Source organism: Phacochoerus africanus, chromosome 15, assembly GCF_016906955.1.
Source record: "Phacochoerus africanus isolate WHEZ1 chromosome 15, ROS_Pafr_v1, whole genome shotgun sequence".
Classification (NCBI taxonomy): Eukaryota; Metazoa; Chordata; class Mammalia; order Artiodactyla; family Suidae; genus Phacochoerus; species Phacochoerus africanus.
In genome coordinates this window covers 141,709,392-141,724,980 of record NC_062558.1, presented here as the reverse complement: position 1 = coordinate 141,724,980, position 15,589 = coordinate 141,709,392, and the positions used below count along the sequence as shown (strand labels likewise).

The 15,589-nt window shown below is 43.5% G+C and overlaps 1 long non-coding RNA gene across 1 annotated transcript; it reads right to left on the bottom strand.

Moving 5' to 3' along the window:
* Window positions 1-81: 81 nt before the first annotated feature.
* Window positions 82-11,318, bottom strand: LOC125116640 (uncharacterized). The gene is made up of 3 exons (XR_007132396.1): window positions 10,952-11,318; window positions 10,362-10,452; window positions 82-174 (listed from the first exon to the last, which is right to left on the bottom strand). It is a non-coding gene; the product is annotated as an uncharacterized LOC125116640 (long non-coding RNA).
* Between the last annotated feature and the right edge of the window lie 4,271 nt (window positions 11,319-15,589).

Sequence of the window (15,589 nt, the reverse complement as noted above, 5' to 3'; positions counted from 1 at the left end):
GAAAATCTCAGGAAAGAAATAGAAGCTATAAAAGTGAACCAAAGGTGAGGATGTGGAGAAATTGAAACACTCACACTTTGCTGGTAGGACTGAAAAATAATGCAACCAGTTTGGAAAACAGTCTGCCAGTTCTTCCAAAGGTTAAACATAGAGGTGCTCTGTGACCCAGAAATTCTGTATATCAAACAGAAATGAAAAGTTATGTCCAAGATAAGCAACAAGGATATAGTGTACTGCAGAGAGAATTATACTTATTATCTTATAATAATGTTTAATGTATTATAATCTGCAAAAATACCAAATCACTATGCTATACAACTGAAACTAATATAATATTGTAAATTGACACTTCAAATTTTAAAATGGGGTTTTTCGTCTTTTTTTTTTTTAGGGCAGCCCCCTCAGCATATGGAGTTTTCCAGGATAGGGTCAAATCACTGCTGTAGCCACTGGCCTACACCACAGCCACAGCAATGCCAGATCCAAGCCATATCTGTGACCTATACCACAGATCACAGCAATGCCAGATCCTTAACCAGCTGAGCAAGGCCAGGGATCGAACTTGCACCCTCATGGATACTAGTAAGATCTGTTTCCACTGAGCCACAATGGGAACTCCCAATTTTTAAAATGTTATGTCCACATTAAAACCTATACAAAAAAACTTCCTAGTAACATTATTCATAAAAGAAAAGGTAGAAACAAATTAAATGTACATTAATTTGTTGGTGAATGGATAAACAAAAGTTGGTACATCCATACCATAAAATATTATTCAACCATTAAAGAGCATGAAGTGCTGACAGATACTACAGTGAGATGAACCTTGAAAACACTATACTGAGTGAAATAAGTCAGCCACAAAAGACCACACATGCAATTCCATTTACATGAAGTGTCCAGAATAGGCAAATCCATGGAATAGAAAGTGGATTCATGGTTGCGAGAGCCTGGAAGGAGGAGGAAATGGAAAATGATTGCTGAAATCAGTTAGTGGTGATTGTTGCACAATTCTGAGTACACTAAAAACCACTGAATACACATACGCGCACACACACACACACCCCCAAAAAAACACACAATTTTAAAGCATTCATTTTTGGCATATGAACTGTATCTCAATAAGGCAGTTATATTTTTAAAGGACCAAATGTAAATTATAGAACTGAAGGTACGAGAGCTGAAATTCGTTTTAGAAACTCATTTAGTGGACTCTATAGTAGAAAGGACGAAACAAATGGTAGCATCAGTGAACCTGAAGACTAATAAATAGAATTTACTCAGTGTGGACAACAGAGAAAAATAAGAAAAATTAATAGAGCCTCAGACAGTTCTTGGACAATGACCTAAAGATTTAATATTTCTCTCATTAGAGATCTGGGAAGGAGCAATAAGAGATTGTGAGACTTAAAAAGAATTTGAGGAAATAATGGCTGAAAATTTCCCAAACTTAATGGAAGACATAAACTTACAGATCCGAGAAACCGAGTAAACCCCAAACAGGATAAATTCAAGAAATTCACACCAAAACACATCATAATTAAACTTTTGAAAACTAAGGACAAAGAAAAAAATTCCAAAAGCAGCCAGAGAGAAATGATGCATTTATTTACCAAAAAGCACCAATTTGAACAAAAGCAAATTTCTCATCTGAACAGAGGCTAGTAGGTAGTGGAAGAAAAGACTTTAAGTGCTAAAAGAAAAGATGAGTCAAGCCCAAATCCTGTATCTGTGAGACTATCCTGCAGAAATTAAGCAGAAATTAAGGTCAACCTCAAATAAAGAAAAACTAAGGTAATTTGTTTTGGCAGATCTACCCTTAAGTAATGGCTAAGGAAAACCCTCCAAAGAGAAAATAAATGATAATAGTAAGATGGAGCTTTCTGAAAAGACAGAAGAACAATGAAATGAGTAAAAATAGAGGTGAACATAATAAACTATCTTTCACTTTGTGATTTCTTTAATCATATTTTATGGTTGAAGCCAAAGTTATAACACCTGAAGTGGAGCTCAATGTATATAGAGAAAATACCTAGGAAATTATATTTTTTAACTTGGAAGGTAAAGGAATCTAAATGTAAGTAAGACTTCTGTATTTCACTTTGGTAAAATGTCAACATCTATAAGTTGTGATAAGTTACTTCAGTGTACAATAGATAAACAACCAATAAGAAATTATACGAAACTCAGGAGGATCCATCAAGATTGTGGAATAAGAGGACATGGAGCTTGCCTCCCCCCAAGAACATATCAAAAATACATCTATATGTGGAAGAATTCTCAACGGAAACTGGCAGAAAGCCTCCTATAAAACCAAGCCTGTAAGAAAGATACTAATGTAATCAAGTATTTTTTCTGACCACAACTGTATGAACCTAGAAATCAGCTACAGAAAGAAAATGGGAAAAGAACAAACAAGTATAAACAACATGCTACTGAAAAAGCAATATGTCAAAAAGAAATCAAAGAGGAAATCAAAAAATCCCTAGAGACAAATGAAATGGAAACACATCACTCCAAAATCTATAAGATGCAGCAAAAGCAGTTCCAAGAGGGATGTTTATATTAATACAAGCCTTCCTCAAGAAACAAAGAAAACTTCAAATAAGCAACCTAACCTACCGACTAAAAGAGATAGAAAAATAAGAGCAGGAGTTCCCATCGTGGTGCAATGGTTAACGAATCCAACTAGGAACCATTAGGTTGCGGGTTCGATCCCTGGCCTTGCTCACTGGGTTAAGGATCCGGCATTGCCGTGAGCTGTGAAGTAAGTTGCAGATGTGGCTCGGATCCTGTGTTGCTGTGGCTGTGATGTAGGTTGGCAGCTACAGCTCTGATTCGACCCCTAGCCTGGGAACCTCCATATGCCACAGGAGCAGCCCAAGAAATGGCAAAAAAAAAAGACAAAAAAAGAAAAGAAAAATAAGAACAAATCCCAAGTCAACAGGAGGAAGGAAATAATAAAGATCAAGGAGGAAATAAGTAAAATGGACATCAAAAAATAGAAAAAGATCAGTGAAACCAAGAACTAGTTTTTGAAAAGATAAAAAAAATTGACAAAAGTAAGGTCAGACTCACCAAGAAGAGAGGAGGAGCCAAATAAACAAGAAAAAAATTTTTTAATTTTAAATAAATAAACAAATAAGAAATGAAAGACAAGAAATAACAACCCGTTTTTTATGAGATACAAAAACTCATAAGAGAATACTGCAAACCATTTTATGCCAACTAATTGGACAACCTAGAAGAAATGAACAAATTTCTAGAGGCATATAATCTGCCAAGACTGAATAAAGAAACAATTTGAAGAGACTGCTGACTAGCAATGAAATCAAATTTGTTATTAAAAACAAAACAAAACTAAAATCCCAGAAAATCAATGTCCAGGACCAGACAGCTTCACAGGGGAATTCTACCAAACATATAGATAAGAAATAATACCTACCCTTCTCAAACTACTCTGAAAACTGAAGAGATTGGGACATTCCCAAATTGATCCCACAAGGCCACCATTACCTTCATACCAAAACTAGACAAAGACACTACAAAAAAATAAAACTACAGGTCAATATCTTTTTTTTTTTTTGTCTTTTCTAGGGCCGCTCCCGTGGCATATGGAGGTTCCCAGGCTAGGGGTCTAATCGGAGCTGTAGCCACTAGCCTATGCCAGAGCCACAGCAACGCAGGATCCGAGCCGCGTCTGCAACCTACACCACAGCTCACGGCAACGCCGGATCGTTAACCCACTGAGCAAGGGCAGGGACTGAACCCGCAACCTTATGGTTCCTAGTCGGATTCGTTAACCACTGCGCCATGACGGGAACTCCAGCAGGTCAATATCTTTGATGACCATAGATGCAAAAACTCTCAACAAAATATTAGCCGACTGAAACCAACAATATATAAAATTATATATCATGATCAGGTTGGATTTATTCCAGGGACACAAGGATGGTTCAACACTCTCAAATCAATCAGTGACATATACTACCTTAACAAAAAGAAGGATAAAGATCACACAATCATCTCAATAGACACCGAAAGAACATTTGATAAAACTCAACAGCCATTCATGATAAAAATTCTCATCAAACTGGGAATATAGCTCAACATAGTAAAGACTATTAATGACAAACCCACAGCCAACATTATATTCAATGATTAAAAGTTGAAAGCCTTTCCTCTAAATTCACAAAGATGCCCACTCTTGCCACTTCTATTTGATGTAGCATTAGAGTCTTAAACATAGCAGTAAGACAAGAAAAAGAAATAAAACCATACTCATTGGAAGGGAAGAGATAAAACTGCCACTATTTGCATCTGACATGATACTTTATATAGAAAACTCTGAAGTCTCCACCCCAAAACTATTAGAACTAATAAATGAATTCAACCAAGTTGCAAGAAACAAGATGATCATACAGAAATACGCTGCATTTCTATACACTAATAAAAAAAATAACAGAAAGAGAAAGGTTTTTTAATCCCATTTAAAATCTCATTAAATGAATTCCTGCGGTGGCACAGCAGGTTAAGGAGCTAGTGTTGCCACAGCTGTGGCATGGATTGCAGCTGAGGCTTGGATTTGATCCCTAGCCAGGGAACTTCCACATGCCAGGGGTGCAAACAAAAAAAAAACTGATTAAAAAGGATAAAATATCTAGGAGCAAACTTAGCTAAGGAGGTAAGAGGCCTATACTCTGAAAACTATAAACATTGTTGAAAAAAACTGAAGATGATGCAAAGAAATGAAATAAATTCCAGGCTCTTGGATTCAAATAATTAATGTTGCTAAAACTGCCATACTACCCAAAGCAATCTACAGAATTAATGCAATTTCAATCAAAATACCCAAGGCATTTTTCACAGAACTGGAACAAATTATCCTAAAATTCATATGGAACCACAAAAGACCCTAAATTGCCAAATCTTGAGAAAAAAGAATGAAGCTGGAAGTATCACCCTCCCAGGATTCAGACTATACTACAAAGTTAAAGAAATCGAAACAGCAGGGTACTAGCATAAAAACAGACATGTAGATCAACAGAACAGAATAGAAATCCCCAAAATAAAACTGCATACCTATGGTCAGTTAATCTATTACAAAGGAGGTAAGAATATACAATGGAAAAAAGACAGTCTCTTTAACTCCAAGTGGTGCTGGGGAAACTGGTCGGCTACATGTAAAACAATGAGATCAGGATATTTCCTCATACGATTTACAAAATAAACTCAAAGTAGATTAAAGACCTACATGTGAGGAGTCCCCATTGTAGCTCAGCAGTGACAAACTCGAATAGTATCCATGAGGATGCAGGTTTTATTCCTGACCTCACTCAGTGGGTTTAGGATCCAGCACTGCCATGAGCTGCAATGTAGGTCACAGACACAGCTCGGATCCCGCATTGCTGTGGCTGTGGTGTAGGCTGTGGTGTAGGCCAGCCAGGTCCCATTGACACAAAAACTTCTATATGCCATTGGTGCATCCCTAAAAAGACAATAAATAAATAAATACCTACATGTGAGATCTGAAACCATAAAACTCCTAGAAGAGAATAAAGGCAGAGCACTCTACGTAAATCATTGCAATGCATTTTTTAGATCTGTCTCCTAAGGCTAAAGAAAAGCAAAAATAAATAAATGGAACCGAGTTAAACTTAAAGGCTTTGGCACAGCAAAGGACACCATAGACGAAAGAAAAGACAATCTATGCAATGGGATAAAATATTTGCAAATGATAGGACCAACAAAATATATATGCAGCTCATATAATTCAATATCAAAAAAAACAAACAACCCAATCAAAAAATGGGCAGAGGACCTGAATAGACTTTTTTTTTCCAAAGGAGATATACAGGTAGTCAACAGGTACATGAAAAGATGCTCAGCTAATTATTAGAGAAATGAAATTCAAAACAATGAGGTATCACTCACACATGTTTGAATGGCTATCAAAAAGTCTACAAAAGTAGCAAATGTTGGAGAGGATATGGAGAAGGGAACCCTTGCACACTGTTGGTGGGAATGGAGATTGGGGAACCCACCATGGAAAAGAGTATGGAGGTTCCTCAAAAAAGTGAAAATAAAACTACCGTGTGATCCAGCAATTCCACTCCCGGGCATCTGCCCAGAAAAAAGTAAAACACTAATTAGAAAAGATACATGCACCCCAATGCTCATAGCGCTCCTTAGAGAAATGGCTGATTCTAAAACTGGGGTAGAAAAAACTGCAAGATGAGCTGTGAGCATCTTGTAGTGCTAAAAATGAAGAAGTGATCCAAAAAATACCAGCAGCAGCAGAAACATCAGAGGCAGTATGCCAGAGGCACGCCCAGGCAAACTCTCAGCTGGCTCCCAAGGGCCAAGGCTGGAACGATATGAGCAGCAAAATAAATAAAGCAATACTGGACTACAACCCAAAGTGTAAAGTAAACTTTCCCGGGCCAAGAATAATAAAAAATGAATAAACCAATCAATAATAAACACATCAAATGGGGAGAAGACACAAATTTCCCATGCAGACTTCCAAATACGTCATGTAGATGCTCTGCTTTCAAGGAAGGAGCGCATGACCCCCCACCCCTTGAGTGTGAGCCACACATAGTGTCCTCCTTCCAAAGAGTGCGATGCAGACCAGGGAGAAAGCGGAACCTGACGATGGAGAAGCCTGAAAACACAGCAGCAGCCAGGTCATCAAAGTCAGCATCAGCAGTGACGAGTCACGCCGAGAGTACGGGCCCTGGACATCCTGCGATGGGAAGAGGGCTCTACCTCTGTCATTTCCCTCCCCAAACCCATAGGCACAATCCAATGAGGAAAAGGTCAGACAAATTCCAGTAAAGAGCATCCTGCAGCACTCTTCGCCAGGGTCACGGTCATCAAAACCAAGGTCGTCAGAAACCCTCACAGCCAGGAGGAGCCTAAGGACACAGGCCAACGACAAGGTCCTGTGGTGTCCTTGATGGGATCCTGGGACACAAGAAACAGGACCTTGGGGAAAAACTAAGGAAATCCAAGTAAACCATGGGCTTCAGTTTCCATGCTATATTAACTAACACCAGTCCATTAATTGTAGCAAATATAGCACACTAATGTAAGATGCTATGAATGAGAAAACTGGCTGTGGGCTATCTGATGACCCACTGTACTATTTTCTCCATTTGTGTGTAAATGCAAACTATTCTAAAAAACAAAGTCTAAATACTGCTGAAAAAGCAATCTCTAGGCCCAGATGTTTTCAAAGAGAAGTTTACCAAAAATTTACGTAAGAATACACCAATTCCACACAATTGCTTCAAGAAGATTAAAAAAAAGATGGAACACTTCCCAACTTACAAGGCTGGGATTACCCTGCTCCTAAACAGAGACAGCAAACTGCAGACCAGTATTTCCAGTAAATTAGACGCAAAATCTTCAACGCAATTTTATCAAACACAATCCAGTACATAAGAAGAGTGATATACTGTAACTGAGGGGAATTATCATAAGCACGAAAGGCTGGTTCAATATTCGAAAGCCGGTCACTCTAATCCGCCCACCACGGCTGAGAAGACAAGTTATATGATCATATCAAATGATGCAGAAAAAGCATATGACAAAATTCACACTCCACCCACGATAAGAAAAAATTCTTAGAAAACTGGGAATAGAGGTGAATTCACTCAATCTCACAAAAGGCAACTGCAAAACACCTACGATTAACGTCAGACTCAACGGTGAACGACCGAATACTCTCCCGCTAGGTAAGGCACAACAGTACAGCCTGTTCCTTCTCATCGCCCTTGCTCAGCAGGTAACAGAAGGTCTAGCCAGCCCAATAAGACAACAAACAGAAATAAAAGCTTGCTCATTGGAAAGGAAGGAAAAAAATTTGTATTTTTAGGGCTGCACCTGTGGTATATGGAATTGGAGCTGCAGCTGCTGGTCTACACTACAGCCACAGCAATGCCAGCTCCAAGCTGCATCTGCGACCTACACTGCAGTTCATGACAACACCGGATCCTCAACCCATTTAGTGGGGCCAAGGATCAAACATGCATCCTCATGGACACTAGTTGGGTTCATTACCGCTGAGCCAGAGTGGGAACTCCAAAAGGAAGAAATTTTAAAATGTTTCTACTTACAAATGACACAATTGCCTATGTAGAAAATCCAAGAAGTCTACAAGAAGAAAACTCCTAGAACAAAGTGAATTCAGTAAGGTTACAGGACGCAAAATCAAAAAACAAGAATCAATTGCATTTCTCCATACTAACAATGAACAGGTGGAACCCAAAATAAAAATGCAAAATAACTTACAATTTCTCCAATGAAAAGGAAACCCTTAGGCTTAAATCTAAGAAAATATACCCAGGGTATGTCTAGTGAGAATTACCAAATGTTGATGAAAGAAACAAATTCTCGGAGTTCCCTTCATGGCTCAGTGGTTAACGAATCCGACTAGGAACCATGAGGTTACGGGTTCAATCCCTGGCCTTGCTCAGTGGATTAAGGATCCATCGTTGCCGTGAGCTGTGGTGTAGGTCACAGACACAGCTCAGATCTGGCATTTCTGTGACTCTGGAGTAGGCCAGCAACAACAGCTCCGATTCGACCCCTAGCCTGGGAATCTCCATATGCTGTGGGTGCGGCCCTGGAAAAGACAAAAAAGAAACAAATTCTCTCTCATATGTTCATGGGTTGGAAGACTCAACCCAGTAAATATGTCAGTTCTCCCTAAATTGATGTGTACATTGAAGGCAATTCCTAGCCAAATCTCAGCAAGGTTGTTTGGTAGAAACAGACAAACCTATTGCAAAATTTACATGGAAAAGTAAAGATGCTAGAAATAGCCTTATGTTTGGGAGCTGGGAGAAGAGAGAAGACTCACTGTTCCCAATGGTAGGAATTATCGCAGAGTGATAAGAATCAAGACACAGATAAATGGGACAGGATGGAGAAACCAGAAGCATACATACAAATATGCCCAATTACTTTTTGGGGAAAAAAAGGGCAATTAAATGAAAGCGGTATAAACTATTGAGTAAATGGTGCTGAAATAATTGGATATGCAGGCGGGAGGATGAAATTGAGTAAATAAGCTTGTGTCTGCATGGTAACAAATATGGCTAGGATGAGGACACCGGCTCCATCCCTGGCCTCACTCAGTGTGTGAAGGATCCAGCGTTGCCACGAGCTGTGGTGTAGGTCACAGACGTGGCTCAGATCCTCTGTTGCTGTGGCAGTGGCGTAGGGCAGCAGCTGCAGCTCCAATTCACCCCCTTGCCTGAGAACTTCCACATACCTTGGGTGTGGCCCTAAAAAGACAAAAAATAAGTAAATAAATTTCATACCTTATTTTTAAAAATGAACTCCAAAAGGATCATGCACTTGTGTATAAACTGTGAAACTATAAAACCTCTAGCAGAGAAAATAGAATAAATTCTGTGGGACCTAAGAAAAGGCAAATTATTCTTAGATTCGACACCAAAAGCAAAATTCCACTAAAAATTGGTAAAATGGACCTTGTAAAAATTAAAAACCTTTGCTTTGTGAAAGTACTATGAAAAACTTACACACTGGGTGAAAATACTAGCGAGTCACATATTCGAAAGAATCTGAAAAAGACTATATATGTGTATATGTATAACTGAATCACTTTGCGGTAAACCTGAAACTAACACAACACTGTCCATCAATTGCACTTGGATAAAAAATAAAAATTTAAAAAGGCAGGACTTACATTCAGAGTATATTTCTTAAAAACTCTGAAAGACAACATTTTAAAATATTCAATTAAAAAGTGGACACTCAGGGTCATGTCACCAAGGAAGCTGCACAGCTGTCAGGTAGAGCTATGAAAAGGTGTTCAACTTCATGAGCCATCAGCTAAGTGTAAACTGAAAATACAGCAAGCTCTCACCACAGAACTACCAGGTCGGCTTTTGAAGAAATTAGTGATAACACCAAATTCTGGCAAGGAGGTCAAAAACAAGTGAATCACTCATGCGTTGCTGGGGGGAATGTCTCTGGTACGGCCACAGCCACATGTGACCTCACTTAAACCGAGACTTACCACGTGACTCAGCAGCTGCACTCTTGGACATTGATCCCAGGGAAGTGAAAACTTTTTTTTTTTTTTCAGAGATTTGTTCCCCAGTGCTCACAGCAGCTCTATTCATAGTAGCCAGAGACTGGAAACTACTTAAATGTACCTCAATGGGTAAATGTTTACATAACCCGGGGCACATCCACACGACAGAGGAGGACTCAGCAGTGAAAGGAGTGAGCGGTTGGTGGATGCACCTTGGACGAACCTCAAAGAAATGACACTGAATCGAAAGCCAGTCTCAAAAGGGTACACACAGCACGATTCCACTTACCTAACATTGTTGACGTAACATTTGATTAGCAAGATGGAGAAGAGATGAATGCTTTCCCGGGGTTCAGGTATATGGGGGTGAAGGGGTGTGCCTGTAAGGGGAGCACCAGGGAGTCTTGTGATGATTCAGTTAATAGCCTGATCGTGGTGGTGGCTACATGAAGCTACAGGCGAGAGAAAGTTGTGAGCTACACAGACACACAAGCGAGCACATGTACAACCAGAGAAGTCTGAATGGGCTCTGAGGACGGTACCAGTGGCTGTTTCCTGTTGTTACAGTTTGGGGCTACTAGAAACAAAGCCCCTGTGAACATTTTTGTATGGTCTTTTTGTGGACACACATTTCATTGCTCTTGGGGAAATAGCCATTGTTGGGTCATAGATATCTTTAACTTAATTTTTCTAAATGATTTTTATTTCTTCCATTATAGTTGGTTTACAGTATTCTGTCAATTTTCTACTGTACAGGAAAGTGACCCAGTCACACATGCACATATACACACTCTTTTTCTCACATTATCCTCCATCACGCGGCATCACAAGTGACTAGATACAGTTCCCAGGGCTATACAGCAGGAGCTCGTTGCTTACCCATTCCAAATGCAATAGTTTGGTTTCCCAAAGGCCTGGACCATTTGGCATTCTCCTCATCAGTGTAAGAGGGAGCCGTCCTCCCGGTCCTCAGCAGCACCTGGTCTTGTGGGGCTTTTCAGTCCATCCACTCTTGCGTGGGTGGAACCCTAGGTCCCTGCCGGCTTAATTTGCATTCTCTGGATGCAAATGACGTTGAGCAACTTTGATGTGCTTGTTTTCCATTCATCGATCTGCAGGAATCACCTGTTGGAGTTGCCCATCTTTGTTGCTGCTGTTCTCTTGTCTTTTATTACTCATTCGCAGGAACACTTCAGATCTTCTGGGTACACATTCTTGGCCATTTCCTCCCAGTCTCAGGCTTGCTTTTTCGTTCTGGTGGATTTTGAAGACAGAGGTCTTAACTTTTATGGAGTTCAATTTATCAATGTTTTCCTTTTTGTATTCTCTTTAGGAAAACTGCCTTCCTGAGGTTGTAAAAATATGTTCCCATGTGGGTTGTTTTGTTTTTTTTTTTTTTTGTATATGTTATAGTTTCAGCCTCCACATTTGGGTCTAGGACCACCCCTAAGTTCTTTTTGTGTGTGGTGTGAAGGAGATGCCAGGGAGTTTGTTTCTCCAGGTTGGCATCTGTTGTCCCGAGTTGTCCCTTTCCTGGTGAAATGCCTTTCACTCTCACTGGACTCAACTGCGTGCCTTGTGTGGGTTTATTTCTGGGCCTTCCACCTGTTCTGCTCATCTGCTTCTCTCTCCTTACAGCAACCCCACACCGTCACTGCTCACTGCAGCTGTAAAATGAATCTGAAATCAGACATTTTTTTACTTTTCTTTCAAGATTTTTCTGTTGACATTAAAGGTCCCTCGAATGTTTGCACAAATCTGGGACTCAGCATAGATAAATCTTGGAATTTGTCACGTGGATTTCTGCATCCGTTGTGATAATCACATATTTCTTCCCTGTTCTTCTGACAATATGAAAACTATATTATCATATAATAGGCAATTATTTGAACTTCACCAAAGAAACGTGGACGGCCAACAACTCTCTGGGGAATTGCAAATTAAAATAGCAAAGCAGCCCCCACACGCCTGTCAGAACTGAAACTGAAGGACTGACAGGTGTCAGAGAGAACGTGGCGGGCCGGGACGGGAGCCCACGTCCACAACCTCCGGGGAGTTACGCGGCACCGCGCGATCCCGCAGCTCCCCGCTAGGTCGTTACCCAGGAGGAATCGAAGCCGGTGCACACAAAGTCTTCTGCACGCATATTCACAGCTGCATTCTTCACGATGGACAAATACTCAAGCAACCGGAACGGCCGGCCACAGGCAAGCAAATCAGTCGTGGCGAATCCGCGCAATGGGATAAATGGGCGACGTGCTCGGCCACAGAGACCGCCTCTAAACGCTGCTCAACGAAGTCAGCCCACGGTTCTTTCACACACAACTGACCGACAGGGACAGAAAGCCGGTCAGGGCTGCCAGGAGGGGAGGGGCGGCGGGGAGGGGGGGAGGCTCCAGGCAGGTGGAAATTCAGGTTCTCTTGGTTGTGGTGCTGGTCCCATGGGTGGGGACTATGTCAAATCTGACCAAACTGTACACTTTATGTTTGGGGGGCGAGTGGTCTTTTTAGGACCGCACCTGTGGCACAGGGAAGTTCTCAGGGGTTGAATCGGAGCTGCAGCTGCCAGCCTACGCCACAGCCACAGCGGCATCTGCAGCCTACACCAAAGCTCCCGGCAGATCCTTAACCCACTGAGCAAAGCCAGGGATCAAACCCTCGTCCCCATGGATACTAGTCAGGTTCATTACTGCTAAGCCACAACAGGAGCTCCCCAAACTGTGTGCTTTAAATATGTGCTATTCAGTGTATGTCAGTGACACCTCAATAATGCTGGAGGGCTTTGTTGTGTTTTAGTTTGGTTTTGGCCCTTGGGCTGCAGAAGTTCCCAGGCCAGGGATTGAACTCATGCCAGAGCAGTAACAATACCAAATTCTTAACCACTGGGGAATCCCTATAATGCTGGTTTTAAAGAAAGGAAAAGCTCCAGCAGAGAAAATCCCAGGTCCAGACCAATGGAATCAGCCGTGTGTGCAAAACACACCGAAGGTGCCCCCCCACCACCGGCTTTTCTCCAGGGGAGCAAAGTTGGCCTAACATTAGAAAATCACTAATTTGTCCCATGGAAATGCTAAGGGAGAAAAGTTACACCATCAACCTCAGAGGTGCCAAAAAATTATACATAACATTCCATTTCCACTTATTCTGCTGAGCAAATCAGGTGAGTCTTTGCAAACCAGAAGCAGGAAGGCATTTCTTTAATCTGATAACAAGTGCCATCAGAACTCAGCTCACAGCCAATGTCCTACTTTCTGTAATCAGAAACAGTCCAGGGCTACTCACCACTTCGGACCACCTCTGCCTGAAGGTCTTGACCGGCGCAGTAAGTTATGTAGGGGTTGGAAACAAAGAGCAAGCTGTCATGCGCACACCACAGGCCACCAGGAATGTTAAAAATCCAGAAGAATCTACAGATAGGTTAGTAGGACCCAGAAGAACGTCTAGCGAGATAACGAATCGATAAGTCACTCGTTTCTGCCGTGAGGATAAACAGAAAGTGAATTATTTTAAGTGGCTGCGTTTCCTAAAAGCAGAAAGTATACATATGAAATATCTAGGAATTACTCTAACGGAAGAGGGGGAAAGGTTCATGCAGAAAACTTAGTGACACCGAAGGAGAGTCTGAGGCAGGAAGGAAATGCACCAAGTTCACGAGCTGGAAGACAGTCTTGCAAAGACATAAAAATTCCCAGATTACGCTGTCGGAGGAGGAGGACTGGACTTGACGAAATGACTCGGAAATTTCCAGAGCAATCCAAAGGGGCGGGAATAGCCTTCCAGGCCAACCACTGGCAGGACTAGCGGCCCCATGTAGATGAGCCATCCAGGTCCTGGCTGGGCAGCGCGGGCAGAAGCAGCAAGCAGAGCCTAGGGCTGGAGGGGCGCCTCCAAGGGCTGGTCTAGGCTGGGGTCCGGAAGGCCTCCCTGCCCAGCTGGTACTAACAGTGTGAGAAAGTGAGATTGTTGGCCACCGAGGGGCAGAAGCAGGGGAAGCCCGCGGGGCTGGGGGTTTCTGCCCTGCAGCTGGAAGCCTGAAGAGAGTGAAGGTGAAGGCCTGGGGGCAAAGCTGGTGGGTCCTGGGTGGAGACCTCAGCGAAGCCTGGAGGAGGTCAGACCCCAGTGTCAGCAGGAGGCCCCCAGGAAGCTGGATAAAGATCAGGTCTCTCTGCAGAAGCAGGAAGTTGGGCCCTTGCCTCGTGGCTTGTTTTCTGAGAACCGGTGGAAGTGCAGACCTTAGACGGCCTCCTGGGAGGGGGGACGGAGACGGGGCCCTGCAGTGGAGGGTGAGTGCCAACCCGCGGCTCCGAGGTGGGGCCGGGGGCTGGGACCCAAGACAGGCTGGGAGCTCCCCTGCAGCACAGTGGGTTAAGGATCTGGTCTGGTCATTGCTGTGGCTCAGGTTCAACCCCTGGCACGGGAATTTCCACAGGTGGGGGCACAGCCCAAAAGCAAAAAACCAAAAAAAAAGAAGGGGCAGGACCTTCGTCTTGGGCAGGAGGTGAAGTTCCGGGTGAAGGGGTGTCAGAGGGGAGGGGCTGAGACGGCGTGGGGGGAGGGCCCAGGAAGCCAGAGGCCAGGGAACCAGCAGCCACGAGCCCGAGAGCAGGAGCCGGGAAGGCTGTTCATGGAGGCCTGGGTCCCGAGAGGAAAACCCCAAACACAGGCCAAAGTCTCCGACAAATGAGCGTGAGGTCCCAGCAGTTCTGCCGCCTGTGCTGTTCCGGGAGGGACCTTCAAGGCCTGACTGGCTGGGGCTGCAGTGCCAGGCCCCCCGGGGGAGGGGGGGGGCGCTCAGTAGTGAGTCATCCGTCCCCAAGACACGCAAGCCCTGAGCGGATCGGGGGGCTGTCCCCTAAACCTTCTAGCCGCCTCTCTGCAGAGCTGCTTGGTTGGCACCGGCAGAGCTGAGACCATGTGCTGCAGACAGAGGCCCACAGGGAGGGCAGCCCTGCCCTGGAGCCCAGAGCTGCTCCCCCGTGCCCAGACCCAGCAGGAAAGTAAGTTTTCGGACTGAGAGTGAACACACCGCCCACACCATCAACATGTCCCAGTGTCCTTCCTGGGTCATCAGACCTGGCTGCATTCTGGGTCCCTTAAAATTACATCCTGAGCAGATCAGATCCAGCATCCTCAGAACACCCTGGACTGAGCTAAGCAAGGCCAAGGCCCGGCTGACTCCGTCCACACACACACACACACACACACACACACACACACACACACCCAGCCCAGCCCCGCCCCACCCACTCCAGGCTCCTTTCTCATCCACACCCTCAGCCATGGGAGACCCCAGGCCTTGGGCCCCTCCTCGGCCTCGTGATGAAGGGCCATCCTACCCAGATGAACCCCAAAGGCTCGCGTCACCTCCACCTCCAGCCCAGCCTGGAGTCCAGACTCACACGGCCACACCCCCACCTGTCACCTCTAAATTAGCACCCCCAAAATGACTTCTAACTTCTGCCCAGCCCCTCAGGTCCCTCTGATCCCAGAGCCTGGGGCCCCTGGCTCTTCTACACC